Below are 14,348 nucleotides of genomic sequence, written 5' to 3'. Positions count from 1 at the left end.
CAGGCCTGTCTCAGGTAGCTTTTAGTTTAGGCAATATGTGCTATAGGTGGATCATATTTAACAGTGTATTAATATTGTTCAGATTGACAATGTACTTGACATTAGACAAAATATCAGACTTGTTTAATACCTCATATCCAGTGTGCATGGTGGCTTAAGACAAACATAAAAACACCCCTATGCGCACAAATGTACGCAATCACACACACACACATACACACACCCATGCAGCCTCTTCATGCTCTCTCTCCTTCTGAGGCACACTGACCATGATTGATTGTTGGGAAATAGTGGTAATGTTGCTGCACTGGAATGCCCATTACAGCAAGATTCTTGCACCCCTACGAAATTCCACCACGCCGGTGAGTCGAGGCATCACAGACAGACTTAAAATACGCCTGGAATTTACATTAATTCATGTTTGAAAGCACAGGGAGGACTTGTTGCTCACTGTTTAGAGAAAGATCTTCTACGAACCTGTTGCATCTGTTTTTCTCCATTTCTCTTCTCTTGTCTTGGCTGGTTCCATTTAAAGGCCGGAAAGCAAACATAGTCTCTTTCATGTGCAAGCTTTTAGGCCTCTGTTCTGGGTTTGTTCATCTCATAAAGGTTGATGACACTACACGGACCACTGGGTCACATGAGAGAAGGGCCTGGAGTGTGGTACTGCTGTGTAATCAGCTGAGGAGACTGGCAGGGATGCTGGGTTGTAGCAGACGGTAAACCCTGTTACACTAAGTTTACCCACCTTTTTATTTGTCAATTTATATATCCCTTGGGTTGCCTTTCCTCCAATTTGCACAATCTGTTATTATTCTTTTTCTACATCTGCAAATAAACAAACTAAGCTGCTCTGTGATGAATGGTAATGCCCTGAGCTGTGTCCATGATCCCTCTGTCTGGTGTTAATTAGCACTCAGGGGCTGACCATGACGTGATACTGGGTCTGATGTCATGGAGTCCAGCAACCTCACAGGTCAGACACCACATTGCACATTGCAGTCTTTGATGCTCAGAAATATTGAGTCATCTGTTACAGTCTTTGGGTGGCATTGGATATCTTCTTCCTGAGCGCCCCGTAAATAATCGCTCTCTGGAATGGAGAAGAAGACATTAGACCGTTACCCTTCATCTGGCTTTGCCAGGTTGCAGGAGTGTGATTTCCCCCAAAAACAGACAACTGATTTTTCCCATCTCAGTGGAGAACAACAGGGCTGCTGTAGTCACAACAGAACTGGGAAACAGCTCTCCATTGTCTTGTAGTGTTTAATTACAAGACAGTTGTAATTTCAGCTTGCGGTGACATTGTAAGGGCAGTTGTTCATTTGTAACAAATCTGAACATGCAGATAAGAAATAAAAACATGAAACTTCTCCAATTTAATCAAGTAAATGCTTAATTCACTGAGACTGACCAGATGAATGAATCATTTAATCAGTCAATTAAAGCACTCAGTAACAGGTTCAGGGTTTTTCATGCAAAAAAATATACTTTATAGCATTTTCACCTTTACTCGTACGATATATGTTTGAAATGATGCCTCTCATCTCATGCTATGATATCATAGAGAGCAGTGACTCCATCTACACCCGGCTCTTGCATGTGCTGTTCTGAATACTGCATTTTTTTCTGTAGTTCACAGGAAGTGTTACGTAGTAGGAATGAATAAAAGAAACATTGGAATTTCTTTTTATACTATAAAGACAAGGCTAAAAGTGTTGCGCAGTAACATGTTACAGTAATATGATTACTTGTTTCATTAATGAGTAGCGTATGAGGGTTACAATACAAAATTCAGTAATGACATTACAGTCTTACTAGGAGATCGACTGAGGGTTAATAGCAGTTTCGTCTTTTGCCCTGAACACTTTAGCTTGGCCCAGGGGCTGAGGGTGGGGTAGCAATTAGACTGCCAACAGAAGAGAAATGCACCTTCTGGTAACTCCAAAATTGTCTTATTTACATGTTGTGTCGTCTTTGCTTTCTAGCTAACCACTGGTAAGCCTACACTTAGGAATGACCTTTGTTCGGAGTTGGAGGGTGTGAACACCACAGTGTCACTTAAAGCATTGTGTAGGTGTGGAGGTTTAGGAGTTGTTTAAAGACAGCTTTGACGGAGCTGTGCTAAATAACGCAAATAATGTAACAAATTACTTTTGCTGTTGAGTAATTAGTAAAGTGACGTAATTATTTTTCCAATTGATAACATGTAATTGTGATTGATGACATTTTTCAAGTTACTTGGCCAACACTGGTAGGTAGTTTGTTTAAGAATTAATTCGGTAGGGTAAATTGGGTTAGTAACTGAATATGTAATTGCATAATCAAACATGTTACGTGTTACATTAAAAGACAAAATGCTATATTAACTCCACAAAAAAATCTCCTCTGTTATTGAGAATCCTTGAGATGTCTCAGACACACATGCATTTACATACTTTATATACATACATATGTGTGCATGCATGCATTGCTCTGTCTATCTTTGCATGGCAGCGTTTTCCTCTCCCTCCGTCTCCACACTCACTGGATTCAGCTGCCTCTTGTTGAACCACGCAGGCCCTGCGACGCTGCCAACGAGCCAGCACATATCTGCTTGCAAACTATTTGCAGCATTTTTTATTCAGGTGTCTGCAGTGACAGCACCACGGTCTTGCTTGCTTGTCTTGCTGGCAACTTGGCTTCAACGTGTGTCAGGGAGCAAGCATGAGCATGTGCAAGGCACCTGATCATCGTACCAGTCAACTGATGTGTCAGTTGTACAGAAAAGGATAAAAACAATTTGAAAGAACACAAAAGTCAGCTTGCCACGTAGGACTAAGGTTACACGTTGAACAAGATGATTGACTGAAACATGGCATACGTATTTGACTATGACAACTCACTTGGACATTTCTATTGTTTGTCTCCAACACCATTTGCGCTGTCAAAAAGCAATGCAGGAACTGAAAACTTGCTGAGAGTTGTCAAACATTTGCCAGCATGTGTTTGGTAGAAGCCAGGTATGTTTCACCAAGTAGAAGTGTTTTCAAAAACACAGTAACAAGGCCTTAGACTTAAGCCTGGTGTAGAATATTCATGGGGTAACCTGGACAACTAAAATATGTTTATATCAGCTATAAATACTTTGTCTATCATTTGATCCTTTATAAGTACCATGAAATAGCTGGGAGATTGTAATTTTCAGTCATAGTCTGATGTGTTTTTCTCTTTCTGAGCTGTGGCTCAGGAGGTAGATAATTCCAGATGGGGTTTGATCTGCAGGTCTTCCCGTCTATATGTTGAAGTGTGTGTGGGAATTGGTAAATGAGAGGAAAAATTGTTAAGTGCTTTGTCTATAAGATTGAAAAGATCACACACACACTCTCCCCCATTTCTACTTATAGACATGGAGGGGGAAAACGTTTTGGGAATCAAGCTGTATGTTTGAGCCTTTTGCAGTGGAGAGATAATGGCAATAATGTTGGCAATCTTGTTTCCACCTGATAAATACACACATCTATAGAGAAGGATTGGCTGAATTGCTCCAAGACTCCAAGATTGCTTTCCAGACTTTACAATTTTATTTTCATACTGCACTGAAGTTAATGCATATGCAAAGGAAAAGGAAAACACACAAAACATAAAAACACAAAAAAATCCCAACTCTAATGGTATAATCCAGAATACAGTTGGCAGTTATGTAAAGTATATGTAGTTTTATAAATTTAAACTTCACACTCGTCTGCCAATTTGAGGCCATTTGCAATGTACAATCTCAAATACCTAGCAGTTGCATTACATTTCAGTAAATGTGTGCATACAGTGCCAAACCAGCTGGTCTGTGATACTTAATTGCATTAAATATACCATGCAGCCATAAAAAAGATCAACAGTATTTATATATTATTATATTTTATTCATTACTCTTATTCAATTATGTATTTTAATCACTGCTGTCACATCTTATTGACACATTTGGTATTTGTTAGCAGCTAGCATTAGCAGCATGGAAGCAAACTGGGATTTCTTAGCCTGCTGGCTTGTTAGTTTTTAGTTTGATGGTTGACTGAGTGGACTCTTCTCAACTGAGTGGAAAATAGAGGTAAAGATGACAGTTTACTGTGCATACAGTATCAACTATAAGCCGCTGAGTTAAACACAAGACTGCCTAGTGCTCATGCAGTCTGCAGTCCCTCGATGTAACAGCTCAACTGATTAAGGGAGTCTTGAAATCTTGTGGACAACCTTGTGTCTGTCTTCTATCATGTGCTATATGATCATTTCTGTCCGGACAGCTTCTCCAGCATGTTTTGTCATTCAGGTACAGTTCAGGTATGGGCTGCATTAGCTGTCTCTACACGCTAACACAAACTTTGGACATCAAAGAGAACAGCGAGGACATTAAATTCAGCGTCATCCAAACAAACTGCGAGAGTTTCTGCTTTTCTCTGAGGAGCGTGGCAGCCAGCGCACGATCACTACAGAAATATGTTAATATTTTCTTAAGCAAAGGTCAAATATTTAATCTATTCCCACTCATTTTTGATATGACAGTTGAGGTATGGTGTCAGGTTTGCACAGTAAAGGTAAATGAAAGCATACGCTGTTTGACATGCTTTTTACATTTTTGGGTCAAATTCTGTCAGAGGACAGTCTTGATACAATGATGCTGTAAGAGTCGAACAATGAGGCAGTGATGAGAACAGCAAAATGTCTTGAATGTCAAAACTGTTTTATCAGGGCTGGATGGTCAACTGCAGTCGTGAATGAGTCAGAATTATGACTGAGGTATGCAAGAATGCAAGGATGCAAAGAATGAGAGGCAAAAAAAGTGTTTTTCTAGATGGGAAACTTCCCCTCTTCACACAGAGTTTCACATCAACAACAACAAGATAGTGATCCCACACCTGCTTCCCAACCAAAACAATTGTGTTTCTTGGAACCACGGATGTAAGAAAGCAGTGAACGCCATCTTCTAAAATGGCGTCCCATTCATTCCAATAGAGGCTGTCCAAAGGTTTTTGGGGTCAGAGAGCATTATAGTCCTTCTCTGCCTGGGCTGGCTAACTTCCTGCTGGCATTGAGGCCACAAAAGTAATTAACTAATACCTCTACTCTGGACTTTGGATCATTTTAGAGTGTTTGTAATGTTCGGAAAATATATTCAGTGTTTCTCACTCATTATTTGTGTAATGATGTTTTATGGAAAAGTTTTTAAATTCCCCTGCAGTTTATTGCCTTTGTACCTTCTGTAAGCTCTTCAAATTTAATGGTTTGGAGTTTATTATAGGAAATCTTCTCTTTTATAACCAATCAAACATTTCCATCTATTGCTTTTTTCATTTTTATTGTGTTGCTATTTAAAGTTTCTATTACTTTTTCCTTTTGAAAACGTATGCAACCCCACTGCCAAATTGTAGCCTAAATAAATAACAACTGTACAAACAAATGTTTGCAGCGACATTTTTAACTGTGTTTCTGTTTTTGGCAAGTTCAATTTCCTGGTCAGCATGACGTACTTGCTAAACAATTATTTTTCCTCCACTTTATTAGAACCTTTTTAGAACCTTACTTTTTGGACAGAATATTGATTTAAACATATAGGCTACTTTAAAGTTAAAGTGGGTTTTCATGCATTTCATAATGTAGTAACACTGGTAAAAGCAGGAGAAACACAGTACAAAGTTCAAAGAGTGCCCAATCAACTCAATTTTTCAAAACGGAGAAATTGAAACAAATCATAAAATAATCTTAGAAGGTGTTTCTCTTCTCTACCTCCCTCTTTGAAACAACAGGTGATATAACCGCTGATTTAAAACCCCTGACTGTTGCACCACCAATTAGTTTGGTGTACATTTACATGTGACTCGTAGATCATACTAACTCAAGTGGGAGCTGTTTGGCCTGGAGCAGCATGAATGAATTATAACAGTTTCCAGTTCTTTCTTGGAGGGCCCCCATGTTTTGGGGATGAATCAAGTTCCTACAGCGCCAAACTGTACATCTTAACAAATCACCTTGTACTCCTCCTTAAAATCAAATATATCTGAAAACCAGAACTTAGTGAGATGACACTTGGATCATGGATTTTATTTTAGCAAGTGGAAAAACAAAAGCAGAGTGATCTTTCTTATTTTAAGATGACAGAATTGAAGAATATTCTTGAACTAAAACTGTGTAAAGTTATCTTCCCCCACTACAAGGTATTTAAAATTGATTTATGAAAAATAACAATTTGATACTCATATGTATGTTATTTAGTGATTTTTTATGGCTGAAATTGTTTTATTTCTATTAATGCCACCATCTGGGTCCAAAATAGAGGAAATTATTAGCAGTGTTGCACCATAAACTTTCATTTAACCTCATCATGGAGTGAAAACTATTCTACAGAAGAGCAATGGTTCTCAGACAGTTATGGGACAGGAGCCGATGGAAAAAAATACATCTTTTGAATAAACCGTGTTAAGTTATTGTTCCATTCGTGACCGAGCTAAGATAACAAGATTTCTAACTAACCGTTGGCAAGCTTGTTTGCTCAGAGAGTTTTACTTTCCCTCTTCAATAACTCTTTTTTTTTTTTTTAACAAAATTGTGAACCAAATGCCAAGGTGAAGTTAATAGAACAGAGAGAAGCACCAGGAGCTATATTGTAGTGCTTTAAGGTCAAGCAAACATTGCTTTATGGTGTGACTGCTGCTTAAGGAGTGGCTCTGACTGGCTGAAGTACTAAGGCACAGCCTTGGTTTGAGCTAAACGCTAACACCAGCATGCTAACATGCCGACGTTTAGCAGGTATAATGTTTACTATAATCACCATCTTCATTTAGTATGTTAGCATGCCAACATTTGCTACTACTTAGCACTAAACACAAAGTACAGCTTAGGCTAATGGCATTAGTTTTGAAGGTATTTGGTCATAAATCAAAGAATTGGACAAATTGTGACTTTTACCTGATCATGGTACTAGATGAAAAGTCAGGGGCTCACCAAAGTTAATACAGTTTTATGGCAATTAATCTAGTAGTTGTCAAGACATCTCAATCTATCCAGGTCATAAGGGTTTGTCCTCTGGGCAACATCAATATGACTACCAAAATCCATTGTATCCATCCATAGTTGTTGAGACATGTCAGTGAAAACCTAAAATGTCAACCTCATGGTTGCTGGAGGAAAAGTCATGGGATCACCAAAATCAGTAGGATTCATGCTCTGAGGACCATTAACATCTGCAGAAAATTATATGGCTATTCATTAATCGTGATTGAGATACTTCAGTCTGTACAAAAGCCCAAGAAAAGCAACAGTATAGGTCAAAAATTCAGCCAAAAAAAACAAAAAAAAAACGACCTACAGTCACGTTTGAGTGACAGATACCATCTAGCGGCCATAGTAATTGTAACCCAGGGAAGTGACACAGTTCAGATGACATCAATATAACGTGACAAATTTTCATATTAGGAGGAGGCAGATTGGCTAGATAGATAAATGGCAAAAAGTGGACTTAGCTGCATGAGACAGCTGTTCACTTCCTGTTTCCAACAGCAAGTGTTGCCATGATGACGAAGGTTGTGTAACTTTAAGGAAATAACTTTAACTCACGCCACCTTTCAAGTGATCATTTTAATGCACATTATGATCTTTCCCTAACTCTAACCAAGTGGATTTTGTGCCTAACCCTAACCAGACCTTAACCACAGTGTTGTCACACCATAAAACATAATTATTTTTTACAACACTGCCAGTAGATGTGGCATACTAGAAAACACTCCTTTGGGTCGTTCTGGAGTGAAGTTTGAATCAACCAATGTGGTCGTTTCATTATGATGATGTGTTGTGGACAAAGTGACGGACTGATGACAGACTGACTTTGCCATCCATAGATCCATGCAGCTAGCACGGCAAAAAATAACACACACATGGTACCACAGTTGTCCTGCATCTGACCTCCAAAATGCCAGGTGCACACTGTCTTTAAAAGAGTCTGACTGTATGTGTGTTTGTCTTTGTCTATGTGTGTGAGTGTTTTCAGTGTGTTATGGAGAAATACGATCCTCCTAAAAAACATTAAAGTATGCTTTCAGAATTGTAGATTCATGGTAATATGAGTTAACGTTTCATCAAGTGCCTCATTTTGAAGAAAAGAAACTAAGAAAGAAAAAAAGAAAGAAAAATGCTGCAGGTGATTCAACTCTTACAAGTAAAGACCCCAAAATAGCTAACAACATAAATGCACTTTAAAAAGCTGCACTTTCATGTCTGCAAATCGATTCGTAATAGTAGGTGTTCTTTTAAATGGCAGAAATCTCCTTTTAGAATAGGTTGATCCATTACTGAAAAATTCAAACCGACTTCTTGTGAGGGACATGGCACCGTGACTCTCGCCATACTTGTAAGCACTTTCATCTTCAGACTTCCAGCACATGATGCAGAACCCAAGACTCACTAATCAAAAGGTGATGTTGAGAAGAAGCCTCAAGACATGATGGGAGATAAAGAGAAGGGATAGAAAAACATTGCAACCCAATCTGAACTAAATATCCTGCCCTTCTCAAACCAAGTGGTCTTTGTCCTTTTTTTCTCCTCCACAGTATTTGCTAATGAGGACTTGGGGTCAGTGTAATTGTTGCAGGAAACACGCGCTGATCAGAGGTGCAATTTGAGGGAAAATCAGATTCTGTCGGATGACCTCATCTCTTTGGTCGGGCAGGCCGAGCCCCGAGGCTTTTCTGATTTGTCTTCTTGGGCCAGCAACATCACATATGTGGGATGTGTATGTTTGTGTGTGTGTGTCACAGACGCAAGTGAAGTCACTATGGGGGGAAAAAAAAATGCCAGTGAGGATGAAGGTGAGGAGCTGAGATGATTAGACCACCTACAAACGATTCAGCTCCCAGTCAAGGAGATTTACTGGACTTTCAACAGACTGGCTGCTCTGTCTTATCAAAGTTCTCACAGTGGGAGTGCTGATTAGGGATCTTTGAATAAACAGGAATGCAGAATGATTTATTTTTTGTTGATTAAGCACGAGTTAATGTATATATTATATCATTCTTATTGTATGGAATAAGACCAACTCCTACAACTCTTCGTCAAGGCACAAAACCAGGCAACTATGACTGTTAAATGAGGAAACCCCTTATAATCTAAAGAATGAGGCATGAGCCTCATTGAAGTGAGCATTTTGTGAGTTCCCAGAACTCCTGTCTTTCAGTAGTCCCTGATAAATAGACAACCATGTGTATGACAGAATAGTTGGGGGAGCAAACCAGGTCAATGATGTGATGAGAAAAGTAAAAAAAAAAAAAAAAAGCAAGCAAAGCATGTTGTAAGCATTAATGATACAAGAACCATACAGAACATGTAGGCAAAATGGCCAAAACTCATGGCAAACACATTCTTCTCCCTACGAAATGGTACCAAAGGTAATGTTCAAACTGGTAATTTTATTTCTGAGAGTTTAATGTAATATTAATTACATTCCTAATCATCTGGTCACATCCAGTTTCAAGTAGACTGCTGTATGCTTATTGGAGAAACATTTTAATTCTTAATTCTTGTCTCATTTCCTGGTTTTGCAGCACAGAGAAGCTGAATTCTCAAAAATATTTACTGTACAAAATAAATATCACGTTATGATGTGGTCATTGTGTTACCAAACAGTTGCTTATTTACGCATCCTACAGACGTACAGCAACATTCACATGGACAACTGTTTTTGGTCACCCTACAAATATAAGTCCAATATTAAACTTTCCTTTTAACTCTGTTTTGGTCTCCACCATCTTCTGAAGGAAATATGTGGCTCTTATGATGCTAAATTCTCCACTGTGTTCACCAGCTACATTGTCTGTCTGCTGTTTGGTGCTGGGCAGGTGGTGTACAGTGGTTTTATCAGAAGTTTATCACGGAGAGTAGTGAGACTAAGCCAAACCAGTAAAGTTGCAGGCCCCGTAAAACCGCTGAAAGACACTAAATTGCTCTGTAGAGCTGAGGGTGACTGCAGAGTTGGGTGATAATTCTCTGTGGAGTTTTTTTTTTTCTGTATGAGCAACCCCTTTCACATCACATGTACCACATGATTCTTTGTTAATATAAGAATAGTGATTAGTGCAGCTTTAAAATTATCCTGATAATCCACTCAGAACTCCATACAAAAGACTAAAATAGCATGTGGTATACAAGTGCTATATAGTGTATGTGGTATATTAAGATTGGGTGAATATAAAAATAAAAGGCATTTTCTTAATGATGAAATACACAAAGGGAAGCATGTTGACATTTTACCTTTAAAGTCACCTGTTTAAATATCACTGGGCTCAAAGAGGGTGACTACATACAACAAAACAAGTAATGCAAATGTCTGAAAGAAACCCTTGTCCATTTATTTGACATGGAACAGTGTGCTTTAGTTCTCCTTTAATCATATTATATCTTTGATCCACCCACCTATTGGAAAATTAAAGACTCTCACTCACAAATTCTCCATTAGCTGGGAAATGTGTGCACTCGACTGGTTGTCCTTGCCAAACCTCCACCATTACCAGCTGTGGCCAAACCTTGCAGCAGAGGAATACAACCAGACAATAGGTACATCCAGTCTGACTCCAGGTTAGAGGCTGGGTTCAATATCTGGCATCTTTTGATCTCTATATCTTCCTGTGACAAACACAGTTTTAATATCAAATAAAGGAAAGAATTTATTTGATCATATAAAGAGACACAGATGACATGCAACAAGGATCAGAGCAACCCAGGATGTTGTGATTATATGGTTGCATTTGAGCAAACAGAGCCAAATGCATTCTTTTTAAGATCATTATTATGGAATTTCTGCTTACAGAGACAGATAAGAGATGGGAACGGTATGTGACAAACCCAAGACATCATGGTTACACAGTATGTCCCCTAGAAAAGTGAGCTACCAAAATACCCTCACCATCTACCTTTTTTTCTTTTTAAATACTGTGCATGAGCAGGAAGGACTTTATAGTCTTGCTCAGAAATCAGAAACAAAGCTACTGATGTGGGACTTGTTTGACATGGCGGATAATTACCGGGCCACACAGTCACCTCTTTTACTCAATATAATTCAACTCAATTCCTCGTTGAGTTGAGCCATAAAGCATAATCCTACTTGTGCACATTGGTGGCTGAAACGCATTGCAAAATCAAAACATCAACCATCTCTGGCTGCCATTTGAAATATTTTTAAAAAACATATTGACTTGCATTGTTGCTTGTGGCTGGAAAATAAAAGTATGTCATATTTTTCCCTCTTGGTTGCATTGAAACCATGCTGCTAGCCAATCATAGTCCACCATAAAACAAAATGGGTCGTTGTTTTTGAAATTCAGCTTAAATCTGGTGCAATTCAATGATTTACATGTGCTTCAGCTGCAAATGTCTTCACGTGTGGTTAGATGAACACTGTGGAAATTTTTAAAAATGACGACAAAACTGTGACTGTAAGTAATTCCACTGTTCAACATGAGCAGGAAAAGTGCCTGTTTAATTGATAGATTTGCTACTTTACTAAGCTATATTTTTACACCTTAAAGGTTATATTGATGATGGTGATAGGGATGACTGTAACGGCTCAAACTATAGCCTCTGAACTTCAATAACTTGTTCATTTAGGGTGGTAATTGACAAGATATAATGTTTTTTATTTGGCACTGAGCTACCCAGATATCACCTAAAATAAGATAAAATAATCTTATCTTACTGTATGTACAGTCTATCAGTAAATGTAAAGATGTACATGTGTACAGTATCAATAAATAGTCTCAGTCTATCAATCTCAATCTATCAATAGATATAAATGTGCATATACAAATATGAATGAATGAATAAATGAATGAATGAATATATGAGTCCATGTGCAAGTGTGCCAGAGTCCATGCAGGATTCAGTAGTTAAAATTCCAAAAGTAAGTGACAAACTTCTCATATGGGGGCTCAAGCGTTGGTTGTGGAGCCTAATGGCTACTGGCACAAAGGATTGGCCAAGGTGCTTTGTGGTGTGCCGAGGAAGGATTGTGTGGCTGAACGTGTTCCTCATCTTCGCTAGCTCATCATAGACGGGATGGGAGGGGTTCTCCAGGATAGCGTCCAGCATCCCTCCGCAACCACCTCTACATTGTCCAGTTCAGCTCCAACTATGGTGCTAGCCTTCCTCACCAGCTTGTTCAGTTTGTTGGCATCCTTTGTGCTGGTGTTACTCCTTCAACATACCACGGCAAAGAAGAGGACACTGGCTACTACAGGCTGGTAAAACATCTGCAGCAGCCTATTACACACCTCTGACAGGCTGTCCTGTAGTCTGATGTACAGTGGTGTGCTGGTGAAGTGGTCCATAATCCAGGCCATGGTCCACCTGCATCACTGAAAGCTTCTCATCTAGCCGGGGTGGCTGGATGGTGTTGAAGGTGGTTGAGAAGTCAAAGAACGTGACAGTCAAACTGTGCAGGCTGTACTGCAATGTCATCTTCCTTTTATTTTCAGTTGATGTTTTAGTTTATGTGGGTGTCACTTCCTCTTTGTACAGTTTGTGTTACTTTTATATAAACTAATGGATTATTAATCTAACTTCATATTGAATGAGTTTTATTTCAAACATCCTAAACTGGAAGGCAGAAAAATAGAAAGTAGAGATTAACCTGAGTATTTCAGTAGTAAGTAATAATTTTCAAATTGCAGATTATAGTTTAATGCTAACATCACAGCCATTGACTGGCCATATTTTATATATTGCTCCAATGGGAACCATGCAGCCAGTTGTGCAGCCACTGCAGCCAGTTGATCGACAATGACATGTCAGTTTCCACATCTCAACACTGAACAAACATGCAAAACCTGCAAGCCGCCAAAACTCTATCCCCCTTAATCTCTCAGCCTACATCACAGACCAGGAAGCAGCCAGTCAACCCCCAACCCAAAGCCAAGGACAAGCAAGAGAGCACACCTTCGACTGCGGAGAACAAACAGGGGAGAGGGGAGATCTATATTTCACAAAGCAGGACCCGGCACTCAGGGCTTGGCAAAAGTAAACAATAGCACTAGCAGGCCCATAATTGATGGCACCGTTCCTTTTTATACAGTAAATAGATGTCAAACAGTGGTGGAACGCAGCGACCAGATTCCAAAAGATTTGCAACACCCCAGGATTACAGAAGAATGCCTTCCTTTGATCTTGGACCACTTAGTCTTTGATTCCCTGTAATTACTCGAAGCAGCCGCTTTCTTCAGCGGGGCCTGAATGATGTATGGCCTTTAACAATTTCTTAATTTTGGAAGGAATTAGGGACTGAACTCTGGTTTGTACACATAATGGAGACCAAGAATTGAGGTGACATTTCATGCACAAGATAGTTGTTTGCAGTTGGGTTTAAATTCCACAAAGGACATTGTTGTGTCTAAAAAATAATATGTATCTTTAAAATTCCATCAATAGCTTTTACTCTTTTACCAACCAGCAGTGAAAAAGAAACTTTCTGTCTGCAAAATATCTTCTTTTCAAAAAACACCTGTAATATGACCATGATATGTTTTTAATCCAAAGAATCCTATAACATAATCCATCAACTAAATGTAAAACTTCTAAATATTGCAGCTTTTGTATAAAAATAATAATAAAAATAAAATTTGTGATTTATAACAAGTTCATGGCATTTTATATTCATGGGAAGATCATTACCATTAAAATACTTTTTGTGCATGTATGCAATTTTTATTAATTCATGCTTCCAAGAAGGTACATCACATGCACCAACTTTCACTGGGATTTTACCACAAACAGAAACAATTAGAATAATTTGTAAGATTCTATAATCACATTACAAAATCTTTACGTAGTGGCTTTAAATATCAGATGTCTATACGTCTTTTTATTTTAATTACTGTAGCATGTTACTAAATGTCATCTAAATGTCCATTCATTCCCATGAATACCCACAAGTACACATAAATCGTATCATATGCGTGTTAAGAGCGTGTTGTGTAAACACAACACTCATCAGCTCTCATCCGATGTGTGTCAGTGAGAGTGAACCCTGAGCGTCAGCGAGACGACTTGTGCAGATAGCTCCGCTTCCTCCAGCAGCAAGAGGTGGCGGCGTGGGTTGGTGATCTCAGCAGTTGCATGCTACGGAAGAAGATAGAAAAGATAGATGAAAGACTGCCTGCATGTGAGGCTGGAAGAGAAAAAGATGAGACGAGGATGAAGTCTCCAAAACAATTCCATTATTGACACAGTAAGTGCAGGCAATAAGGGCCTTCTCTTCTGGGTCCTCATCAAAGTTCTTTATAGGAGGCCAAAAAGGAAATAATGCACCAGAAAGCTTGAACCAAATCACTCTTGGGCAT

Source organism: Thunnus maccoyii, chromosome 8, assembly GCF_910596095.1.
Source record: "Thunnus maccoyii chromosome 8, fThuMac1.1, whole genome shotgun sequence".
In the NCBI taxonomy this organism is placed as follows: Eukaryota; Metazoa; Chordata; class Actinopteri; order Scombriformes; family Scombridae; genus Thunnus; species Thunnus maccoyii.
Note: the sequence above shows the minus strand (reverse complement) of the source record.